Genomic DNA, 24,687 nt, shown 5'->3' with positions numbered 1-24,687 from the left:
GCATGTATATAATTCGCAATCGCCAAGCACAAATGGACGATATGGCTCGCCTGTCATAAAATCTTTGACGCTGATCGGATTCCCAACCGGAATGGTTAAACCTTCAAACCTTGATGCGTTCACGCCTGGTATCGATGCTTACTCTGCAGTCATTAAATATTTGTCAAACGAAGGGTTCAACTCTCGGCGCCACATCTTCAAAGGAAACCACCTGTATAACAATATATTCAGTGCGATCTATAAAGGTCAACAGTTAATGCATATACAATTGCGCGCTGGAAAAAAGCGCCAAGCAACCCGGTTAACATACAGCAGTTTCGTGTGGGAAAAGTAGAACCACCAGTGCCTCATGCAAATTCAAGTTATATAACATCAATTACAAATAGAGACGGAAATTCAAGAATCATCAGTTGCGCATAAAAAAAATAAGATCCATCAGCACATATGCGATTTCAACATACTCATATTCACATAAACAAATATTTACATAGAATTTTCTATTCACGACTAGATATGCAAATCTATGGCCCTTTTACAAACTGCCCGAAGGCTCGCAAGGAGAACCCTTGCTCACTCCTCACACTCATTCCCTGCCTTTAATGCCTTTGAGGTTCCATAATTTATTAACTTAAAAAATCCTAAAATCACTCAACTAAAGCTCCAAGACTCTACATGCAATGCATACATATGGAAAAAGCATCTCCTCAGCTTTATTCTGTCTTTTTCCCTGTTCTAAATTAGAAAATCTTTCCTTATCACTTAATGGTCCACATCCATACCTTTTATGCCTAAAAGCTCTCCTAGTTTTATTTATTTATTTTGACGATATCTAATTAACTTGGAATTTAGGAAATTAATGCATGACCCCTATGTCTATGATTTACAATAATTTCCCCTTTAGGCTAGATGCTCCCGCATCATACTCCCAAGGTAGAAAAATTTCATGATCTCCTGATCATGTGTTCAGTTCTATGTTTGCCTGGATCCCATATCTTGTACTGTAACTTTCCATTTGCCGTTAATTCTGTCTGTTGTTCTTCTCCAGCTCTCCACACTTTATGCTGCTTTGCTCCACTAGCTGTACTCTTGCAATCTTCTGTTGTCTTCCTCTTGCTGCTTCTCTTTTGTTTCACTGCTGTTGGTCTCTTCCGGAATTCCTTCATCATCATTCGCCTCATCATTTCAATTTCTTTGTCTAGCAGATTTTCTCCAGCTTCTTCAGTAAGACCTGTACTCACAAAACAATTGTTAGAATAAAAAATATAAGGCATCAGTGCCTCTTTTGCTGCTAGTGTCGCTCCACATGTTGCTCTAGCTGTTTCTATGAATGTTGCTGCCTCCCAAACTTCCTGTCCCCCTGCAACATTCGTTTGCTTGTCACCTGCAAGTTCATCTGCAATTTCATCTGCAACTTTTTCCTCAGCTTTCTCTGGCAACACTTCAGTATGCTGCTCTGAGTTTCTTCCCAACTTCTCTGTCAGCACATCAGTATGCTGATTTACCCTCACCATGAGACTGTTAGCTAGTCCTTCCTTCTTACCTTCTCCTGCTTTATGACTGTCATTCGTAAAGACTCTCTTCCCTTGTTTCTTCATCCAATCAGTCCTCTGTCTCTCCAACTCTCTTCTCTGGAGATCTAGTTTCCTATACAATTCAACAACTTCATTAGGAGTAGACCTTGGGAATTTCACAGGATTTTCCATACCTCCACTAGTGTTTGACCAATCACCAGCTGGTCCTTCTCTTTCTACATCAACATCCTGATTAGACTCCTTCTTCTCCATCGGCTTCTGAGATTTTGCTAACTCATTATCGATTTGAACAGCCTTCAGGTTCAATTCTTCTTGCACAAACTCTAAAGCTTGTTTATCTTCCTGTTCTGTACCTGCAAACATGCGCAACGCATTAGTTTTAAAACCACAAGACTTTTCCGTCTTGACTGCTTCCTTCAACATTTTTCTTTTAATATATCTGCATGTGGGAATTTCAAACTCCAACTCTGGCGCAAGAACTCTAAGTCCCTTTTTCAACAAGGCAATCACAATTTGCCTCAACCTCCTATGCAATTGTTGCCAAACCACTCTCTTTCCCTTCAGTGGAAAGATCCATTTTCTATTTTGATTTTTCTGCTCTTGTAGCCATTCTTCCAGTACCTGCAATTGTACCTTCATTACTGCAATCTCTCTTTCTCAAACTCCTGTAGTCATCCCATTTCCGTGCCATTTCTCTATACCTCTTCTCTGATTCTCCATGATCACCTTCTCGAGCTGTATATAAGACCCATCTACCTTTTGCTTTTCTAGAACAGAATTTTGATTCTGCTGGTCTTTTTCCTTCTTCATGACAATATCAACCAATTGTCTTTCACCTGCAAACATCCACAAATTGTCAGATTTAAAAATATATGACCCTTTGGTCTTACTTGAAGTTTCAGTCTTCAAGCCTTCATCTTCACTATCTCCCAGAAATTCTCCTTGTTCTGGTTCACAAATGTATTCTTCCATTTCAACTTCCTCTGGACTCATCTTCTTGCCATTTACCTTGGCATCCTCTTTCTTATGTCCTCTACCGTGGCTTTTTCCTGAACCTCTGCTATGACTATCAGTAGTCATCTCCTTCGCCATAAGTTCCTCACCTATGAGTTGCATGAAGCCTCTACCACAGCAAACTCTCTTGCTACCACTTACCTCACCAATCCTTCCCTCCGGATCTAGTCTTTTGGTAATCATTGGTCCTCTGCTGGAACCTTTGGAGCATTCTCCACTGCTCTTTCAGGCTTCTCTTATCTGCAACTTTCTTCAACCTCTATTGATTCTCCTTTGCAACAAGCCTCTGCAACAGCTAGTCCTCCTGGCTGCAATCTTACCTCACTAAGCTCCCCTCACTTAGTCTTTTGGTAAGCATGGTCCTTTGTCTGGAACCTTCTCCTGAGCAACACCTTTGCTCCCTCTAGGCTTCTGCAATCTCCTTCTCTCTCCTGAGAACACTTCAGTTGTCCTCTTTATCCAATTCCTTATTGGATTCTTCAGGTTCACTGCCACTTCTCTGCAACCATAAACTTCAATTACAAATTTCAAATCAGAAAAATAATCTCACCTCCTAAGATCTTGCATGATCTTGTCTTCTTTTCTCTTCTGCAATCCTGTTCACTTGTGTAGTCTGCATATCAAATTTAAAAATCATTCATCACACTTCAATTCTAAAAAAACAAACATCTTCAGCAAAGTATTCCCGCTCTGATACCACCTGATGCAACCCAGGCCGCTCCTACCAGGATCCTCCATGTATTTGTACATGACAAAATACATCTCAGCGAATTGCTAATCAAAATTTCTTCTTTACGACATTTCACCCCTGTCAACCTTAACACTCCTCATACACATATGGCCTGATTCAATAACGCGCCCTTACTATTCTCCATGACCAGAGTTCAATTGGCAAATAACACAATAGTATAAATGTAATTTTACCATGGACCGTAGGCATATATATATATATATATGCATATTAAATCCAATTCATATGATTTATATCCAATGCATATCTCAACAAAAGATGCGCCATACCATCTTCCAATCCACATAAAACCCGTCCATACCAAAAGTCGAATCTTGAACTCTTAAAAGAACCATTGTCATGCACACACCGTATATCTATAAATTCACTTACCGCTTTGATATACATATTTCACACAGGCTCTCACGCGGAGTTACCATGGCAAAGCTATATATCCCTGCCTCGATATAGCTTCCGGTTGGAGTGTATATAATTGTAATTGCGCGAACAACCACGCCCTACACAATTAAGGCCAGTTCCGCTGAAGTAACAAGAAGCTCCCACGTTCAACACCCGGTGCGGTTTATGGTGGAGGCATATATATATTGCACAGGCCTGCATACAAACTCGGTCAGCATGTATATAATTCGCAATCGCCAAGCACAAATCGACGATATGGCTCGCCTGTCATAAAATCTTTGATGCTAATCGGATTCCCAACCGGAATGGTTAAACCTTCAAACCTTGATGCGTTCACGCCTGGTATCGATGCTTACTCTGCAGTCATTAAATATTTGTCAAACGAAGGGTTCAACTCTCGGTGCCACATCTTCAAAGGAAACCACCTGTATAACAATATATTCAATGCAATCTATAAAGGTCAACAGTTAATGCATATACAATTGCGCGCTGGAAAAAAGCGCCAAGCAACCCGGTTAACATACAACAGTTTTGTGTGGGAAAAGTAGAACCACCAGTGCCTCATGCAAATTCAAGTTATATAACATCAATTACAAACAGAGACGGAAATTCAAGAATCATCAGTTGCGCATTAAAAAAATAAGATCCATCAGCACATATGCGATTTCAACATACTCATATTCACATAAACAAATATTTACACAGAATTTTCTATTCACGGCCAGATATGCAAATCTATGGCCCTTTTACAAACTGCCCGAAGGCTCGCAAGGAGAACCCTTGCTCACTCCTCACACTCATTCCCCGCCTTTAATGCCTTTGAGGTTCCATAATTTATTAACTTAAAAAATCCTAAAATCACTCAACTAAAGCTCCAAGACTCTACATGCAATGCATACATATGGCAAAAGCATCTCCTCAACTTTATTCTGTCTTTTTCCCTGTTCTAAATTAGAAAAGCTTTCCTTATCACTTAATTGTCCACATCCATCCCTTTTATGCCTAAAAGCTCTCCTAGTTTTATTTATTTATTTTGAGGATATCTAATTAACTTGGAATTTAGGAAACTAATGCATGACCCCTATGTCTATTATTTACAATAATTTCCCCTTTAGGCTAGATGCTCCCGCATCACCTACATCTTGACATACATCTCTCTGCTTCACATAACATGGAATCCATTAGCATAAGCCAACTTACTTAACTGGCAGCATTGTTTCTCTTAGCACTTGTTCTCATGACTCTTCTGATTATGGACATCGTAAAAGTCTAAGCACAAAGAAAAAAGAAACCAAGGAAACAATAACATCTCGAATGAGGATCATAGGAATCTACAACAAGTACTTGGCTATTAGACTATGCATCTACTGCTTATGCCTCTACATCATCTTTGCCAGGGAATAGAAATAACTGGCTTTCGGGTTCAATTCTTTTCCTTCTTCTACGTATGGTTTTGCACAATGATTATGGAGTATATTTGAGTTACAACTCACATTGTTGAGGAGAGATTGTCAAAATTCTGAATCTCAAGCATATTTTTGCATTATCTTACGCGTTGTCTTAATTCCCGTCTTCCTTCTCTGTTATAGGTCTATACACAAATTCATGTCCTATATTCTTCTCCAAAGAAACCACCCTGGTTTGAATCCAAATACGTGTTACTGCTTGTATGGATTAGTAAGTGCTCTGATTTCTAAAAAGAATGGCGTTACGCGAACCTCACATGGTGTTCAATTTTAAGAGAGGTTTTTGACTTCTTTGCAACATAAACACTGATATTTTGTTTCCTCATATATCAAAGTTGGTTAATTACTTGCTGTCTTCATGACACTGCCACCAGAACCAATTCAAATTTCTGGTTTTTCTCCTTCACCATCAAGGCAGGTTCCAAACAGCATCCCTCAGGTGGTTACAGAAATTCCTAAGAAACAGAAAACAAGTACTTTAAGAATTGCACTTGGGCCTTCTCTTGGAGGGTTTACACTACTAGGAATGGTGGGCTTTTTGGGTTACTGGTTAATCAAGCGCAGGGACATGTCAATGATTACAAAACTAGAATATCAAGCTGACAAAGGAGAGGCATTGCAGACTGCCCTGATTGGAAATATGAAAATTTCCTCCATATTGCATAAGGATAAATCTCATACTTTCCAGTTTTGTTTGGCATCAGTTGTAGTTTAGTGGTTTGCACCTGTTTTTCTCCATATTGCATAAGGATAAATCTCATACTTGGAGATTCACTGTAAGTCATCTAGAGTTGTCAGTGTAAGTCATTTAGAGTTGTCACTGCAAGAAGCTTCACTGTTATCAATTGTTTGAGACAATTTTCTATATATATGAAAACTTTTTGAAAAGAGTATCAGTCTACTTCATAGGTCTAATGTCTATAACAATAATATTCTTTGATTTATATGCTAGCAGAGTTGGAAATATTTAGCGGGTGTCAAGTTAGCCCTCTCAGTGTTGATATTTCAAAATGGATGGCCAAATATATTTATATGTAACAACGTAATTTATGGGCATGTAAGTTCTTATTTTATTGATTTCCGGAGTGTAGCTTACGATTGGCTCTGTCTCTGAGCGAATGGATGCCAGTGGATCAATGGGTTGAACTAAGTCAACAACCTTTGCCTTTCCTGCTTCTTATCGTCGTGCTTATAGGTGACCTAATTTGTTTATTTCTCTTTACTTTAGAGGATAAGGTCTGTATTTTAGAGCCTCCAATCACTAGCTAGAAGGTAAGGAGAGAAATTTGGCCTTTTTTCTTATTCTACTCTCTCTGCTCTATCACAATAACAATCTGTCTCTCTGTTAGTATCTCTGTCTGTTCATTGACTAATTCCATTGCATGTAAGTAATGCCTTTGCATCACTAATTACATCAGTAATTGTATCATGTAAGTAAGAAAATTGATTTGGTAAAGCACATGGCTAGATCATCTGTATTTTGTAGCTTAGTTCATCTGCATTAAGGAAGTAACCGACTGTTTCATTATGGGACGCCCACTACTGCTTCATAGTGTGTATTGTTAATGTCTCCCCCTCATATCCTCTTCCTGCTCATATCATCTCTTGCATTCAATCAATCTATTCCAATCATGAAATCATGGAATTTTATTGATCAAGTAATCAAATCTTAAGAGAAGGTAATGTGTTGATTACCTCCTTGGTTCACTAGCACCTTCCGTGTTGTTTCACTAGGACCTTCCGTCAAGTAGCAGTATCTCCTTCAGTAAATAGCTATAATGTTGACTAGCTTCTGGGTTAACTAGGCCCTTCCGTGAATAGGTCGGATTGTTAGATCTGTGAATAGCTCCAAATAAAGTGACCTTATATAAGCCTCCTTATCTAGGGCTTATCTATTCCAAGCTTATCTAGGGTAATACAGGCTTATCTTATGCTTTTGTCAAGCTTAGCTAGGCCAGCCTATCCTTGGTTCCTTATGTCAGCATAAGCCAAGATTATAATAATGTGAGCAAGGAAGGTTATGTAAGGTTGGTTTTTACCTTATAGCTAGGAAAAATACAGTGACCTTCTATCTCTGCTCTGAATGTATCTATATCTGGTTGGGTGACTAGCTAAGGTTGACTAGCACCTTGTGTCACTAGGCCCTTCCGTGAATAGGTCAGATTGTCAGATCTGTCAATGCATAAGCCAAGATTATTTGTTGTAAGCTTATCAGCTTAGATATTGGAAGCTTATGTTGTCTAAGGAATCCAATCCTTCAATCCTGGACTACCGGTCTTTAAAACATAGCTAGTGAAGAAATGCTAAAAAAGGCATATATATTGACTAAGAATTTCCAAGTTAATAACCCCAATGAGGAATCCATCATCTGGGACCCCCATGTTGCTTTATATTGATAAAGAATAGCAAATAACATGGCATGCGTCCCTTGCCTGGTATGCGTCCAACGCCATGAACTTGCGCCACTGCCTAAGGAGATTCCACTTACATAAGGTCACTTTGCTAATCATAGCTATAAGAGAGAATAACACCTGGTCCAACCACATTCCCTTAGGGGCTTGGCGGTGGGAAAAGAAATTGTGAAAGTAGCTATTGAAGTATTTCATAGCTATCATTTCATTTACTACCCTTCTATATCACTCAAACTTAAAAAGCCTAGATCTGAGTGCAGGGACTATCATAAAAGAACTCCAACTATTATAACTAGAGATATCAGCTCATCCTCCTGATGAATCTCCCTGCCTTGTGTGCGTACACTACCTCATGAACCAATGTATGAGTCAAGACATTCCTTCTACATAAAAAGTGCTTCTCTATCTCTTATTTAAGGATAATAATGAACTATAGCCTTTACTGTGGGCTCCATTCCATCCGTCAGGGGTGGGCTCCAGGGGTCGGCTCTCTGCACTAGGAGAGCACTGCCAACCTCTATCCATAATAACCACTGCCTAAACCATGAACCCTTATTCCTAGCATGCCTCATCTACCTTATTTATATTAAATAATGTGGAAAGCCTCCATCTGAACTAGCTTAGGTAACCTTTATGAATTGTGAAATGTATAGCATTACTTCTACATGTGAGCGGCTCAATCTGAACCCAAAAGCCTCGATCTTATCTTTCCTTACTCGATCTATAAAGGTGGGGCCTCCCCCCAGCCCTATACATAGCTCCTGGGTGGGGGTAGAAATGATTTCAGTCGTAGTCACTCCCCAATTACAATTAAGAGCTAGAAGGTTTCTTCCCCAACTACAAGTAACTAGTTTATTTCCAATTCTCAGGCTCAACTTGATGCAGGGACCTGCTGCCTCGTAGCTTCCCTTGTTTACATGGGTATGACGATTTGGGGTATCGATTTAGCCACCGCTTTCAATAATTCAATATTGAAATCATGTTTAAGTTGCAATATGAACATATTTTCTCAAGCATATGGTGACGTATCAACATTAAACATTTTAAATAGTGGTTTGACTATATAACATATATGTCGTCTCGTGGTGTTGAAATTTTGTAGCAAACTATGCTATAACTATACTATATGGTTTGCATTGATTTCAATCCTTCATCATTCATGGAACTCCATTCGAATATTTGGTTCAAAGCTTCTTCTTATTTACATGTGTATGACCATTTGGGTTATTTGGTTATAGCTCAAAATTTTTGGTTATAGTTCAAAAAATCCTCTTATTTGCATGGGTATGACCATTTGGGGTATTGGTATAGCCACACTTTTGAATAATTAAATATGGAAATCATGTTTACATTGAAATATGCACATAATTTCCCGAGCATATGCTGATGTATTAACATTAGAAATTTTAAACATTGGTTAACGTACATAGCTTCTCCCTGGCGGTGCCGCACATTTGTAAGAATATTGTGTCATATGGTTTTCATTGATTCTAATCCTTCATCATTTTAGTTAAATTACCCCTCATGCTATTGAGGGTTCTAGAATCTCTAGGGCCCTCGTGGCTATACGACGTTTGTGTGGTACACTTGGAACGAGGGCCCTTGAGGCTATGAGACATCTTTGTGGTACACTTGGAAGTATGAGTCAACCTTCCAAACCCCCCCAATGTGTTGTAATTTTGGTGGTCAAGATCTACTTAGGGTTTTGATCTACATTGACTCCAACTCTAACTTAGTTAGAGTAATTACTTCTTACAATTTTTTCATATGCCTGGCCTAAATTTCTCTTGGGTTAGTTTAAGAATGAGCTCTGCAACAGATGTGTTAATTGGTAACATAGGTTTGTCCTCTACTATTGAAGGTTTGCACCATGATTATCATTTATTTTTATTTTTCTTTTTAATAAGCCCTAAATGCCACCAACCACAGTTTTCACTTATGGTGTGAGGTAGGGTTTTTTGAATTTGTAACTATGGATGGTATCCATAATGTATAATTGGCCTCTCGATATACCAATGTTCATTATTGGTAAGCATATTTTAAATGTGATAGTCAAAAGAAAATTATATTCTCAGTCAAATTTCCATTAAGAATTTTAAAAGATGAAAACTTGAATTTAGAAATTGAAATTTTTGTCTTTAACTTTGTCATGCTCGCATCCCTTGAATTCATGTTGTCTCAGGGAAAAGGAAAGACCCATTCATTCCTGCATGACTCTATAAAAATACAACTCGACCTCCTGCACAAGTGCAATTTGCATCTCATCTCATAAGCGTATTTTGGGAAAGCAAGTGAATGACAAGAAGGACAAATACGACAAAAGAAAAAATGAATTAGCTTTATTTTTCTCCCTCTGAAGCTCACACATGTGGATAAACTCTAGCTCTTTTAGTTCGTAGTTTTTCCAAGTAATTCTATTTTATAGGGGCCAATATTCTAGACATTTGGAGGAGATGACATTCTTAGGTAATCGGTAGTTGCCGAAGGGACAAAATCTTAGGTTGAATCAAGAGGAGAGAAATTCTTGATTATATTGGGAGGTTTGGATTGGAGGGGTTTACAAGCTTTGTGCTTAGGTCTAGGTGTGTCTCTTGTTGAATAAAATAGGTTCTCTATTCAAAAGGTAGCTAGGTTTTTTCCCTTGGCAGGTTTTCCTATGGTAAATATTGTCTCCTCTTTGTGCATTATGATCTCTATTTTCCTATTGTTCTTTTACAGTTGAATTTTCAAATTATAATTGCTAAATAATATATTGGAATAATTTAAATGAAGATAAACATCAAAAAACGCCCACAGGGATTTAGATTGACGGTGAATGGGTGCACTGTTAAGGAACTCCTCGTGATAGGTCACTGCTTCAAATCCCCCATGGGTGCTTACCTAAAAAAAGAAGATAAACATCAAAAGTACTTAGTAGAATTTCAGAAATGTTGTGGTAGTCTCTACAGCACCTAGAAAATCAACATGGTATAAGAGATTTGGAGAACGAAGGAGCATAGAGATCACTTTTCAAGAATCCCTACTTTTGTATCAATGTTATTGAAATCCTTCTTGTTAATTCACATCCATGGATTCTTCTATGAAATATGAGAATAATTTTGAGGGAGCCTCAAAATTCAAAGCTTATGAGCTTAGAATTGATCTTCCTCTTGCCAAGAAGAATTTTTTTAATAGTCTAACATGGAAGGTTGTAGAACCAACAAATGTTGTAGGGAAAGAGAAGTTTAGGGAGTATGACATCACTGCCATGAGTCTTATAGTATATTCAAATAGATATCATCTAAACCCCTACATTACAAAGGATGATGCTTCCAAACATATGTATGAAGCCCTAACTAATATACACACTATCAAGAATGTTGGTAAATACAAGAGCTTAAAGAATGAGATTTGTGATATAAATATGACGAATGAAAAGATCATGGCTTCATACTTCACAACGATTTCACAAATAAGAGACCAAATTCAAGAAATTAGATAATATATTCCTAATAAAGAACTTGTGACTACAACACACCATGGTATTCCTAGATCATGGGATGCATTTGCAATAGGTATAAACGTCTAGAAGAAATATCATTCATTCAAACAACTATGGACATCTTAGTCTCATAAAAAATTAAGGCTTATATTAGGAGAAAAGAATGGAGAAGTTTCCCAAGAATTTACATCTCGCTTCAAGGATGAAGGAAAGAAGAAGTTTGGATCTAAACATAAGAAGTATTCCCTAAAGAAGATGGGCATATCAAATATTCAATGTTATGGTTGTCAGAAATTTGGAAATTTTAGAAGGGACTATAGTGAAGTGGCTAACAACATAAAGAGAAAGGGAAAACAACATTCTTCCATAACTAATTTGTTAAGGATGAACATCCAAAGAAGGCTAAAGGTAATAAATATTTCTTTCACTTTTCCACCCCAATAGGTTCCAATGCATATCATGATGATATGTGGCTAGAAGATAGTAGAAGATCATGCATAAGAATAGATAGCATGGAAATATCTCTGGAATGAATGAAAAGATACTGTCCTAAAGAGTTAAGCTTGGAGAGAGCCATAATTATGTAGTCAAAGGAGTTGGAAAGGAATCCATTGAATATTGTCTCTATTTATAATTTAGAAGATAAAGGAGATAGATTACCTTTGTGGATGAAAACTTACTTGTGTGATCAAATGGACCTAGTGCAGATGATGTTAAGGCTATTGGGATTCGTGATGGGATATTGTATATGCTTGTGAGTCAACAATCTCAATCCCCAGTGCATCATGAAATTAATACAAGTGAGCTATGGCATAGAAGGTATGGTCATTGTTATTAGAGAGCATTTCCACAATTGAGTTAAATATTTTTAGGTGTTTTAGAATTGCAAATAGAGCATGATGGTGTGTGTAAAGGTTGTGCACTTGGAAAGAACATCAAGATATCATTTCCTAGTAGTGATAATAGATCTAAAGAGGTTTATATTTGATTCATTATGATGTATGTGGTCCTATGCCTCTATGATTACATGGATTTTCATTGTATTATGTATGATTCACTGATCAATTCTATCGTAATATGTGGATCTAACACTTGAAGATCAATGATGAAATTTTAACCAAGTTTCAAGAGTTCAAAGCTGAGGTGGAAAACTTGACAGGTAAAAAGATCAAGATTTTAAGATCTGACAACAGAGGAGAATACACCTTGAAAGAACTCGTTTCTTTTTGCAAGGAAGTTGGGATTAAGAGGGAGTTGATTATTCCTTCTAATACATAATAGAATGGTTTAGAAGAATGAAAGAAAAGGTCCATTAGAGAATATTTCAAAGATATGATGTATGATCTGGATCAACCATTATTCTTAAGGGGAGAGGGATCATTGATAGTTGTATACATTCAAAATAGAAGCCATCATTGAATTCTAGATGGTATGACACCTAAAGAAGCATTCTCTAGATAGATTTTAGAGGTTGGGCATATAAAATTTGGTTTCCCTATCTACATATTTTTCCTAAGGATAAGAGGAACAAGATGGAAACTTCAAGAAAAAAGGAATATTTATTGGTTATAGTGAATCATCAAAGGCATATAGAATTTATATTCCATAATAGTGACGAATTGATGTACAGAAAGATGTCACCTTTGATGAGATGGTTTCATGTTTGAGGTTTAAGGAATTTTTCCTGGACTCTTATGAAGTAAAACATGAAGCTTTGAAAGGAGAATGCCTTAGTTGTAAAAAATGTCCTAAAGATCCAAAATTTCCTTGTGAACCAGTAGAACCAACTATTTTTCCTTACATTAAGAAGAGTCCAACATGGCTTAGATATACATTTGAAGAGGAAAAAATGACATGAACATCTTGATGGTACATTTAGGGAAATTGAGAAACCTAAGAGGTTTTCTAGCTATGAAACTCTCATGACTAACCTTATTGATGCAGAGCCTTCTACATATGAAGAAGGAGCCGACCAACAAGTGTGGAAGGAGGCCATGAATGAAGAATATCAATTGATCATGATGAAGGATGTATGGGAATGTTGGGCCCCTATTTCCCCCATATTGATATTACTGTGCCCCATAGAATCCCTCTATTTTTATTTTTGTGGCTTTATATTATTATTATTAGGTTGGTTGGATTATATTGTGACTCCTTAGACTCCTATATATAGAAAGGAGGTTTTATCATTTGAATCATCCAAGAATTGTTCATTTATGTAATGTAAAGGAGGCTGCCCCCTCAAAGAGGCTGAATTCTAAGGCGTTGATATATCTTTTCTATCTTCTCTTGAGTTGGTTTCATAACTTTTGGTATCAGAGCTTTGGGATTCTAGGGTTTCGCTGCTCCAAACAGGTCATCGTGGAATTTTCACTATAAATTTTTTTCCGTGACATTTCAGAAGTCGCAAAAAAAACCCATTTGAGGAGAAATCACGCTGAACCTTGGGTCCAAATTTTAGAGATTTTCGTGCTACGTTTACAGAGATATGATCAGAGGAATTTGGTCTTTTTGCAGACTCCTGAATTACATTCCAAACAGGTGACCTGGGGAAAATCATCATAACTTTATCTCTGGCGATCGGATTGAAATTTCATAAGAAGGTTAAGAAAATGGATGGACTGTAGTTTCTTGTATGCATTTTTCATATCCAGAGGTTGAAACAGTGACTCATGGCACATCGTACAAGTTCTCTCTACAAAACTAGTCTATAATCAAGTCACTGTGGGAGATTTCACATAACTCTTGCTTGGAGAATCCAATTTGGATCAGAATTGTGGCATTATAAAGAGGACAGAGAGGGCTACTAAAGATCACAAATTTAGAACTAGATGATTAGAAAGTATAGAGATACATCAGAGGCAATATCGAGCTCCTGCAAAGTGAAAAAATGTGTGTATATTTTCTTAAATTTTTGGTTAAGCTTGCTTTGAAAATTTATTTTGAAGGAATTCAAAGGGCATAGTAGAGCATTATTATCGGTAACTGATGCCTTAAGGAAAGAAAATGAAAAAACTTAGTAAGGAACCTAAAAGCTCTAACATGACTCATGAAGAAGAGGAAGAAATGCAACATGATATATCAAGATTACAAGACCAAGTGCAACAACTATCCCTTACACAAAAATGAACAGAATCTAAGATGGATGGTTTAAAGAAAGATGTAGAAGCTAAGATGGATGGTTTAAAGAGAGGTGTAGAAGCTAATATGGACTATTTAAAGAAAGGTGTAGAATCTAAGATGATTGACGTGGAAGCTAATATGGATGATTTGAAGATAGATTTGAAGACAAACATGGACGAATTGAAGATAAATATGAATAAGTTGCTATAAGAAATGGGCACTAAGGGTGAAAGGGTACTAAAGGAAACTCATGATGAGAATAAAATAAATGTTAGTCATGATTCCATAGACGCTAATGTTGGATCGAAGACTCACAATATTCCAAAAATCGATATGAGGAAGTTTGATGGCAAGGATCCTGCCACATGGATATTACAGATGGAGCAATTCTTCGATCTCAATAATGTGAAAAACACACAAAAGGTATGTATGGCAACTTTATATTTGGAACCAAATCAGTTTGTATGGTATCAATGACTTTGCTCTCGTAAACAATTTATCACTTGGGCAATTTTTATGGAAGAATTGATAGCACATTATGAGGATACAAAAAGAAACACTTTTTTTAGCCAATTGATAAGTCTCAAACAAAAGGGTTCAATAATGGAGCACATTGAGGAGTTCCAAAAATTGAACATAAGGGTAAAAGATATTCCAGAGAGCATAGGATTGATGTGTTCATAGGGTCCTTAAAGGATAATATCCAACACGATGTTCACCTTTGGGGACTTGATTCATTAGAGAAGGCAATCAGGTTAGTAAGAAAAATGGAAAAAAAAATTATGGGAACCAGGAAGCATACCACTCACAACTATAAAGACAGAAGTGTTGTTGCCCCTAGTCTTCCACAACCTATAAGGTTGACACCACAACAATTGGAATAAAAAAGAGCAAAAGGGCTTTGTTACAATTGTGATAGCAAATACATTAAAGGTCATAAGTGTGCTGAGAAGAAATTATTCTACATAGATTGTGAAGAGGAAGAAGAAAAGGAACAAGAAAGGTCAAAAGAAGAGGATATACTTCAGGAACAAAGCCTAGATGAAGAACAAATAAATCTGACCATATCTTGTAATGCATTGGCAGGAATTACCACTCCTCAAACCATCAAGATAGAAGGACAAGTCAAGAACAAAAAGGTAATAGTTTTGATTGATTCAGGAAGCACTCACAATTTTATTCTTTGTAAGGTAGCAAAAGAATTGAATCTCTTCCTATATCGAGCACCAGAGTGTCAAGTGATGATTGCAAATGGAGGAACAATAAATTTCTTTGGAAAGTGACATAATATCTAGCTATCCATGGGAGAATATGTATTGACTAGCCCAATGCTTTCTATTCCAATGGGAGGTGTTGATGTTGTACTAGGAGTCCAATGGCTACAATCCCTGGGTACAATAGATTTTAATTTTCAAGAACTTTTCATGAAATTTTCTACGAAAAGAAAAGGAGTTGAATTAAGGGGTATTGCAAGGAAACCAAGAAAGATAATCAGCTCTAATGGTATGACAAAGCTTCTAAAAAAGGAGCAAAGAGGTGTAATTGCAAAATTATGCTCACTGGATGTTTCCACATCAGAATCATCTATTTCTCCAGATCTCCAAAAAGTCCTGGACAATCATTCCAAGGTATTTGAGACTCCCAAAGGTCTCCCACCTATGCGTGATCATGATCATGCTATTCATCTGATTCCAAGAAGTGTTCCTCCAAACATCAGGCCGTAGAGATAGCCCTATGTCCAAAAGAGTGAAATTGAACATATGGTTGCAGAAATGCTAAAGGATGGTATAATTCAACCGAGTCAAAGTTCCTTCTCTGCTCCAGTAGTATTGGTGCACAAGAAGGATGGATCATTGCGCATGTGTTCGGATTATAGGGAGCTCAACAAGCTCACTATTAAAGATAAGTTCCCCATCCCTGCCATTGATGAATTACTGGATGAATTGCATGGATCAATTTACTTCACCAAGTTAGATCTTCATTTAGGATATCATCAAATCAAAATGAAGATTGAAGACATTCCGAAAACAACATTTAGAACTCATGAGGGTCATTATGAATTTTTGGTCATGCCTTTTGGCCTTACCAATGCACCTTCAACATTTCAAGGTTTGATGAATTCAATTTTCAAACCATTCCTTAGAAAATTTGTGTTAGTATTTTTTGATGATATACTAATCTACAGCAAGGCTTGGAAGGATCATGTTGAACATGTTGACAAGGTGCTACAACTATTGAAGGAGAAACAATTATATGCAAAAAGATCCAAATATTTCTTTGGAGTACAGGAGGTGGAATATTTGGGTCATATTGTATCTCATGAAGGAGTTAAGGTAGACCCTAGCAAAATTAAAGCCATTAAGGAATGGAAAATCCCCACATCCATAAAGCATCTGCGAGGATTTCTCAGGTTGACAGGGTATTATCGCAATTTTGTTAAGAATTATGGGAGAATAGTAGCACCTCTAACAATATTATTGAAGAAAGATGCATTTTCATGGACTCCGGAAGCAACAAAGGCCTTTGAACATCTTAAAGAGGCAATGTGCCAAGCACTGGTCTTAGCTACACCAGACTTCACAAAAACCTTTATTGTGGAATGTGATGCTTGAAGAAATGGAATTGGTGTTGTTCTAGTGCAAGATGAAAGACCCATTGCTTTTGAAAGTCGTCCAATCAAGGGAAAGTTTTTAAGCAAAGCTATTTATGAGAAGGAAATGTTGGCAATACTCCATGCACTTGAGAAATGGTGACCCTACCTAATGGGAAGACACTTCAAGGTAAAAATGGATCATGATAGCCTTAAATACTTTTTAGAACAAAGATTATCCTCTGAGAGCAACAAAAGTGGGTCACAAAGATGTTGGGTTATGACTTTGAAATCATCTACAAAAAGGGAAGCAAAATGTGGTGGCAGATGCACTCTCATGAAAGGATGAGGATGTGGAAGCATTGTTGTGTGCCATTTCTATTATCCAACCAGATTGGATAAACAAAGCAAGGGAGGAATGGAAGAATGATGAAGAAGTGTGGGCACTTATTCGAAAGTTACAACAAGACTCCAGTACGTATGATACATTTAGCTGGAAAAATGATTCGTTATGGTACAAAGATCGCTTATACCTCTGTAAGAATTCCCAGCTAAAACAAAAGATTCTTATGGAATTTCACACTTCTCCCTTAGGAGGGCACTCAGGATTTTTAAAAACTTACCACAGGGTTAAGAAGGAATTTTTTTGGGATGGCCTTAAATCAGATATTCAAAAGTTTGTGGTGGAATGTTTGGTTTGCCAACAAAATAAAGTTGAAACAATTAAGACATCGGGTCTATTACAACCTTTATTCATTCCCAGCCAACGTTGGGAGGAGGTTTCAATGGATTTTATCACAGGTTTACCCAAGTCTGAGGGAAAGAGTGTCATCATGGTGGTAGTTGATAGACTTACCAAGTATGCACACTTTTGTGCATTATCACATCCATTTAAGGGCAGTACAGTTTCTACTACATTTATGGAAACAATTCAAAAGCTACATGGAAACCCAAAGATTATTGTAAGTGACAGAGATCACATTTTCACTGGAAATTTTTGGATAGAATTATTTTCTTGTCTTGGTACTCAGTTAGCTCATAGCTCATCTTATCATCCTCAATTTGATGGGCAAACTGAGATAGTAAAAAAATGTTTGGAAGGATATCTTCATTGCTTTGTATCTAATAAACAAACACAATGGGTCAAATGGTTGCCTCTGGCTGAATGGTGGTATAACACTTCCTTCCATACAGCAACAAAAATGACCCCATTTATGGCACTTTATGGGTATCAACCACCGTCCATCACATCATATTTAGGAGAAAATTCTAAGGTTCAGGTAGTGGAACATCACATCGAACATCAAAAATAAGTCCTCCAACTCTTAAAGGATAACCTCGTGTTGGCACATAATAGAATGAAACAACAGGCAGATCAACATCGCAGTGAAAGAAGTTTTGATGTAGGTGATTGGGTATTCCTACGGCTACAACCATATAAGCAAATGTCCCTCAAGCAAGCTAAGAAGGATAATAAATTATCACCAAAGTATTATGGTCTATACAAGGTGTTGCAAAAGATTGGTACTATGGATACAAATTGGAGCTTCCTACAACTTCTCTATTGCACCTAGTTTTCCATGTTTCATGTTTAAAGAAGGCTATAGGCAACAAGATCCCAGTTCAAACAATATTGCCAGAACTTGACAAGGAAGGAAAAATTATTTTGGAATCGGAAGCAGGCAGAGAAACAAGAACTTGACAGCTATGAAATCATTCAATTTCAGAGTATCTTATTAAGTGGAAGAACTTATCCGCTGAAGATTCCACATGGGAGGATGAGAATTTTATGCAGAAGTATCTAGAACTTCTCAATCATTGAGGACAACACTTTTTTGAAGGAGAGGGGCATGTTGGGCCCCTATTGCCCCCATATTGTTATTATTGTGCCCCATAGAATCCCTCTATTGTTATTTTTGTGGCTTTATGTTATTATTGTTAGGTCGGCTAGATTATATTGTGACTCCTTAGACTCCTATATATAGAAAGGTGGTTTTGTCATTTGAATCATACAAGAATTGTTCATTTATGTAATGTAAAGGAGGTTTCCCCCTCGAAGAGGCTGAATTCTAAGGCCTTGATCTATCTTTTCTATATTTTCTTGAGCTGGTTTCATAATAGGGAAATTGTGGAAAGGCCCTGAGGGAAGTCAATATTGACTTCCAAGTGGATATACAAGATAAAGCATATTTCATATGGAAGTATTGACAAATACAAGGCATGATTCTTGGTTAGAGGGTTCTCCTAGAGAAAGGGTGAAGACAATGACGATATGTTTTTTCTCGATGCCAGTAGCACCTCCATTAGGTCCATCATCTATCTTACTACTTCATTGGGATAAATATTAGATCAAATGGATGTGAATAGTACATTCCTCGACGATATTATGGAGGAATATGTGTACATATATCAACTTCAAGGTTTTGTGGTGCACGAAAATGAATATCATGCTTACAGGTTAATGAAGCCATTGTATGGACTCAAGGAAGATCAAAGGGCTTGGTATGATCATATTGATAGTTATTGTATGAGAATGGGATTTACCAAGAGTGATGTCAATCCAAAAAATTACTTTAATGTTTTGAAAAATGCACCTATTGTTGCAGTGTTATATGTTGATGACTTATTTATGGAATGTGTTGAGTCTCTCATCATTCCTTGTAAGAAGAAGTTGGCTTGATAATTTGATACGAAGGATCTTTGAATGATGCACTATTAGCTAGGATTGAAGGTGTGGAAAAAAACTAGAGAGGTTTCCCTTATTCAAAGAAAGTATGTTATAAGGATTCTTCGTAGATTTGGCATAATGGACCATAAATCCATGGATACTCTTATGGTGACTAACTTGAGGAATTTTAGAAGCTCTAATTCTAGTTTGGTAGATCCACCTATGTACCATAAGTTAATTCACTCGTTTATGTATTTGGTTAGTACTAGGCAAGACATATTCTTTGTCATGAACACATTGATCTAGTTGTAGGTGGAACCAAGACATGAGAAGTTGATTGTAGTAAAGAACATTTTTAGATATCTATGTGGTACTGTGAAATATGGCATGCGATCTGTTGCATACATAGATTTAGTGCTTTAGGGATATAAATAAGTTGATTAGGTTGGACGTGATAATGATAGGAAGAGAACCTCAGTGGTAAGCATTAGTTTGGGCTCAACTATGATATCTTCGATGAGATGGAATAAGAGGTTCGTTTCACTTAACATTACAAAAGCAGAGCACATCGTAGCCTATGAGGATTATACCAAAGGAGTATTGCTCTAGAATTTATTTGTAGTATTTTTTAACCAATATTTGGAACCAACAATGATACACTATGATAATTAAAGTTGTGTGAAGCTTTCAGAGAATCCCATGTTCCATGAGAGGTCAAAGCATACTAAGATCAAGTACTACCACATTGGTGGCATGGTGTAGAGGAGAGTGATAAGGCTTGAATACATATTCACTGATTAGCATACAACTAATATTTTGATGTAGCCAAATACTAGAGAGAATTTCATGTACTTTAGAGACTGCAAGTTGGGGCTTATGGAGATTACCAATCTCATTAAGAGGGATTGGTGTTATGTTTGTGGTATTGATGGTAATTATCTGAATAGGGGTAATGGTCTCAGAGGCCCAAAGTTCTCCATACATATGGTTAACTAAGCGCATTTGGAGGGAGACCTGATCCAACAATAGAATGGTGTAGTGAGGTCTATTGGTATTTGGACCTAATCACATACCAAGAGGGTGGAGGTAGGTCTAAAATTGCGATCACACACTAGGACAGGTGGAGTGATGTCCTTCATTATATAGACCCTGATCATACACCGGTAGGATGGAGTGAATTCATTTGAACATCTAGACTGGATCACCAACCAGGAAGGTTTGAGTGAGGTCTTGGCCCAAAGTGCTCACCGGGAAAGGTGAGTGAGTGCTTGCTAGTTGAGGATATCAACATTTTGTACTAGGAAGAGGCCTTTGGATTTGAGTATTGACCATTCTAAAGGAGTGATTTCTGATATCCTCAATTAGATATATGATGATGGGTGTAGTAATTTTGTCTCTTAGTGTTAGAAGCAAAATGATTAGCTAAATATTCTAGGACAATTCACTAACAGATGGAAAGAATATGTCTATGATATTAGAATATTAAATATTATAATTCAAGATAGAGAAGACTTCCCCGTCTTGGTTCACTCACCTTTACGATTATTTTCTACTAAATTCAAGTATATTGTTTAGTTTGCATGCCATATGATATTCGAGCCTATGTAGTGGTGGAAATTGATTTCTAAATGTTCCTCCTGGGCTAAATCTCAATTGTTCCTTAGGTGCCTTATCAAAAATAAAATCCCCACTTGGGATAATCTCTAAAAATGACACATGGAGGGCCCATGTTGGTTTACTTCTTGTAAAAATGCAGAGGAATTTATCTCTCAAATGTTTCTTATATGCCCACTTATTTAAAGTATCTTTGAGAAAGTAAAATTCATTCTCGGCTACAATTTGAATTAGAGAGGGAATGAGTTTGAGGAGCATTTTAACACTTGGTGGGATGCAACAAATTATGACAACCATAGGAACACTCCTCTCCTTATCTGTTGGGATATTTCAAAGATATATCTTCAGCTCCAACCCTCATTCCATGGAAAATTGTTACTATGTATGATCTATTTCCTTCAAAGGATAACACTTATATTCCTCGGGCTATTGTTGAAGAGGAAATTAATCGCCATATTCCTTTGTATTATTTTGGTGGGGCCTAAAATGAACAAGGTGTTCGTGACAAAGGATTAATTTTTCATTTCATTAATCTCTTTTCTTGAAATAAAAAATTGACCTCGATAGGAGGACTAAAATTTTTACAATTCTCTCCCCTCAAAAAATCTTTCATCTTAGGCTTTACAAAAAAAATATCGATTTATTCAACTGTTTGAAGATTAATGTCATCAAATAGTTTAATTCTATTTAATGATGTCACAATCATATTTTACTTCCCATTCTTGAAGAGATTAATCAGCTAAAGTATATTTTTGACTTTATTTCTTACTTCCATATATGCAGGGAACAAAATTCAGAGGCAACCCTCCTATCCAAACATGGTTCTTGATAGCCTTGTGGAGTATGGCAGGTTAGTGAACATTTAGAGCGGTCGGTTGAAAATTATAAAAATCAACCTTTCGCAGCAAACTAAATATTATATTATGGCATATATACAGTCTCTCAGCTTGATTTTGGACTTGAGATCCTATTGTTTCTTCTTCTTCTTTTTTATCATTGCAGAGACACTTATTATATGCTTTTATTTATTTATATTTCCGTGGAAGTGACTTTTAAACTTCCTTGCCTCTCGTGTCTACTCTAAAGACATATAGTTACAGATTCTACTTGTAGGTGCTAGTATTACATGAGGACTAGACAATTTTCTCTCATGTGTATCTTCGATGGTGGTCCTTTTTTTCTTTATGAACTTGGTATTTTTTTTATTGAGGGGTAGGCCTTTATGATGGAATATGAGGCTAAATGCTTCATGCATATAATAATGTAACTTTTTAAATGATTAACAAAATGTTACTTTTTGTGTGGAAAAAACAGACGCTGGATTAAAATAAAATTAGTTATTTTTACATAAATGTGTAAAAATGAAAATAACATGAAATTAATTAATTAAATTAATTATTTATTTTCATGTGGTTGAAAATAAATGGAAGAAACTTCAGAAAAATGGTTCAGTAAATGATTTCCTAAGGTAAGAGTGTGTTCTAATGTGTAAAACCCATACTAGATGGTGTATTTCGATCAATCTAGTAGAAAATGGCTAGTTGATCACTTTCTAGGTGATAACAATGTTCCTGAAGTATTGTGTTTGATTACATCATTCCTTAACAGTAATATTTCTTTAATACCTTCATAATGGTTCATGTGTCTTGAATTACAACATTCTCATTGGTTATGTCATATTACAATGTTCATCTATGACTGCGTTAAATTGTTATATTTTGTAATTGTTATCTTGGATTATGACATAATTAATGGTTAGTTTTCATTGTTATATTCATATTGATTGCATTACGTTAAATTACTACATTTATAAATCATTTTTTCACATTTAAAGGTATATCTGCATTAACTTACATTTAATTGTTTCCTTCCTTAATGGTTATTTCATATTGCAATGTTCATGAAAGGTTATTGAGGTGCATATTAAAGCAAAAGAGAAAGGTATGGATTTCTACCATACTGATGTGTTCTTCGTATTCTTTAGAACATTTAGGGGATATGTGAGATGTTGTTGGCAATACTAAGAGGGTGGTCGAATCAATATTTATTTTACAATTTTTATTTCATCAATTAATATAACATAGATAGAACACAAAATAAACAATAAGAAAATAAGAGATCGGGGCCCCAACCCTAGATTAATACCTCAATCTTCAAAGCAACAAGGGTCCAACCTATATCTCACAAAGCACCAACTTGGTCTCCTTGAGGACTCCAATCCTCTAGGGCTCCAACCCTCTTAACTAGTTCAAGCGCAAACCTGGTGTTCTTGAAGACTCTAATCATTTAAGGCTCCAAAATTATGTTTTTTATTCTTTAATATAGGCTCAAAGGTTCTTCAAGGATCCTAATATCTTATGCAATAAGCCTTGATAATATCTTTAAGATCACCTTCAACAAATCTCTCAATTTATCTTCAAAGCACTTAGCTCATCAATGACAACTTTAACAACCCAAAAAGGTGTCTCCAAGACTCTTCATGATTTCCAATTAGTCTTTTGCAAGGTTACTCCATGAGCGCTGAAATAATGCATCTATTTTACCAATAATGTCTCTAAGTTCATCCTCTAGAACTGTCTACAACATGTCTTCAACAATGCAAGATGTGTTTAATAGGCTGCTCCAAGGTACTCTCCAAGGTATTATGGACTTTTAGATTTCTTTCCAAGTTATGCTCAAGGATATACCAATACAAATCCAATCCTATTTCAAGATGTATATCAAAATTTACACCTAGAATTCTGCTCCAAGATGCTTATAGAATGCTTAAAAGGATTCCTAAAAGGATTCTATAAACTATGTCCAGTATACTACTTCAAGGTATCTTGAATAAGTTGTTCCAAACATATTTTAATGGGTTCAATATTGCTTTAAAAAAAATTCCTCCAAAGTTTGCAATACTTTGTTCCTTTAGGGTATGCAATATGTTTGCATTCTAAAATTGTCTCTAGATCCATGCTTTTTTAGATGTGTGTGGAGGTTCCAAAACACTTATCACAAGTTTGTAACGCACCTAAAAGGAGATTATTGGTATGATTTTATCACAAGTCAAAGAGGAGTCTTAACAATTCTAAAGTTTAAGATCAGAGATAAATAACACAGGCTCAAATGGAAGCCTCCAAAAAAGATTCACCAAACAATCTATAACTATGCTGCAATGGTTCTCCAAATAAACAATTTACTTCTCCACAAATCTGAGGTATAGTTTTCATAGTCTCAGATTGAAAGTGATTTAACAAGAGTGAGAAGGTTTGAACTGTACAGGTGTTTAAAGTATGAGTTGTAAGAGAGATATAAAAATCTGAAATATGGGTCCAGATGTCTTGCAAGAAAATATTATGAATCCACAATTGGTTCTAAAAATATCTATTAAAAGTTGGTACTAAAACCACCATAGGTATAGAAAAATTCCTAAATAAAAATATTCGCACATCCATAAAAAATCCCTCAAGCCTTTAACAAAAATATTTTACACAGAACTAAAGTAGTGCCTATTTACATTCCCACAGATCAAACAAATTTCTTGTGTGATATCGCAGAAGACATTGGATGTTATTTTTTTGGTCTTCCTTAACTCGTCACTTTAAATTGCTCCTTCTTCTATGTTTCTGAGTGTATTTGTTTCTTTACAGATGAGT

This window comes from Pinus tabuliformis, chromosome J, assembly GCF_031772625.1.
Source record: "Pinus tabuliformis cultivar Carrire ecotype Pingquan chromosome J, CPIR1, whole genome shotgun sequence".
In the NCBI taxonomy this organism is placed as follows: domain Eukaryota; kingdom Viridiplantae; phylum Streptophyta; class Pinopsida; order Pinales; family Pinaceae; genus Pinus; species Pinus tabuliformis.
The sequence above is the reverse complement of the archived record's forward strand: the minus strand, read 5'-3'. Positions refer to the sequence as shown.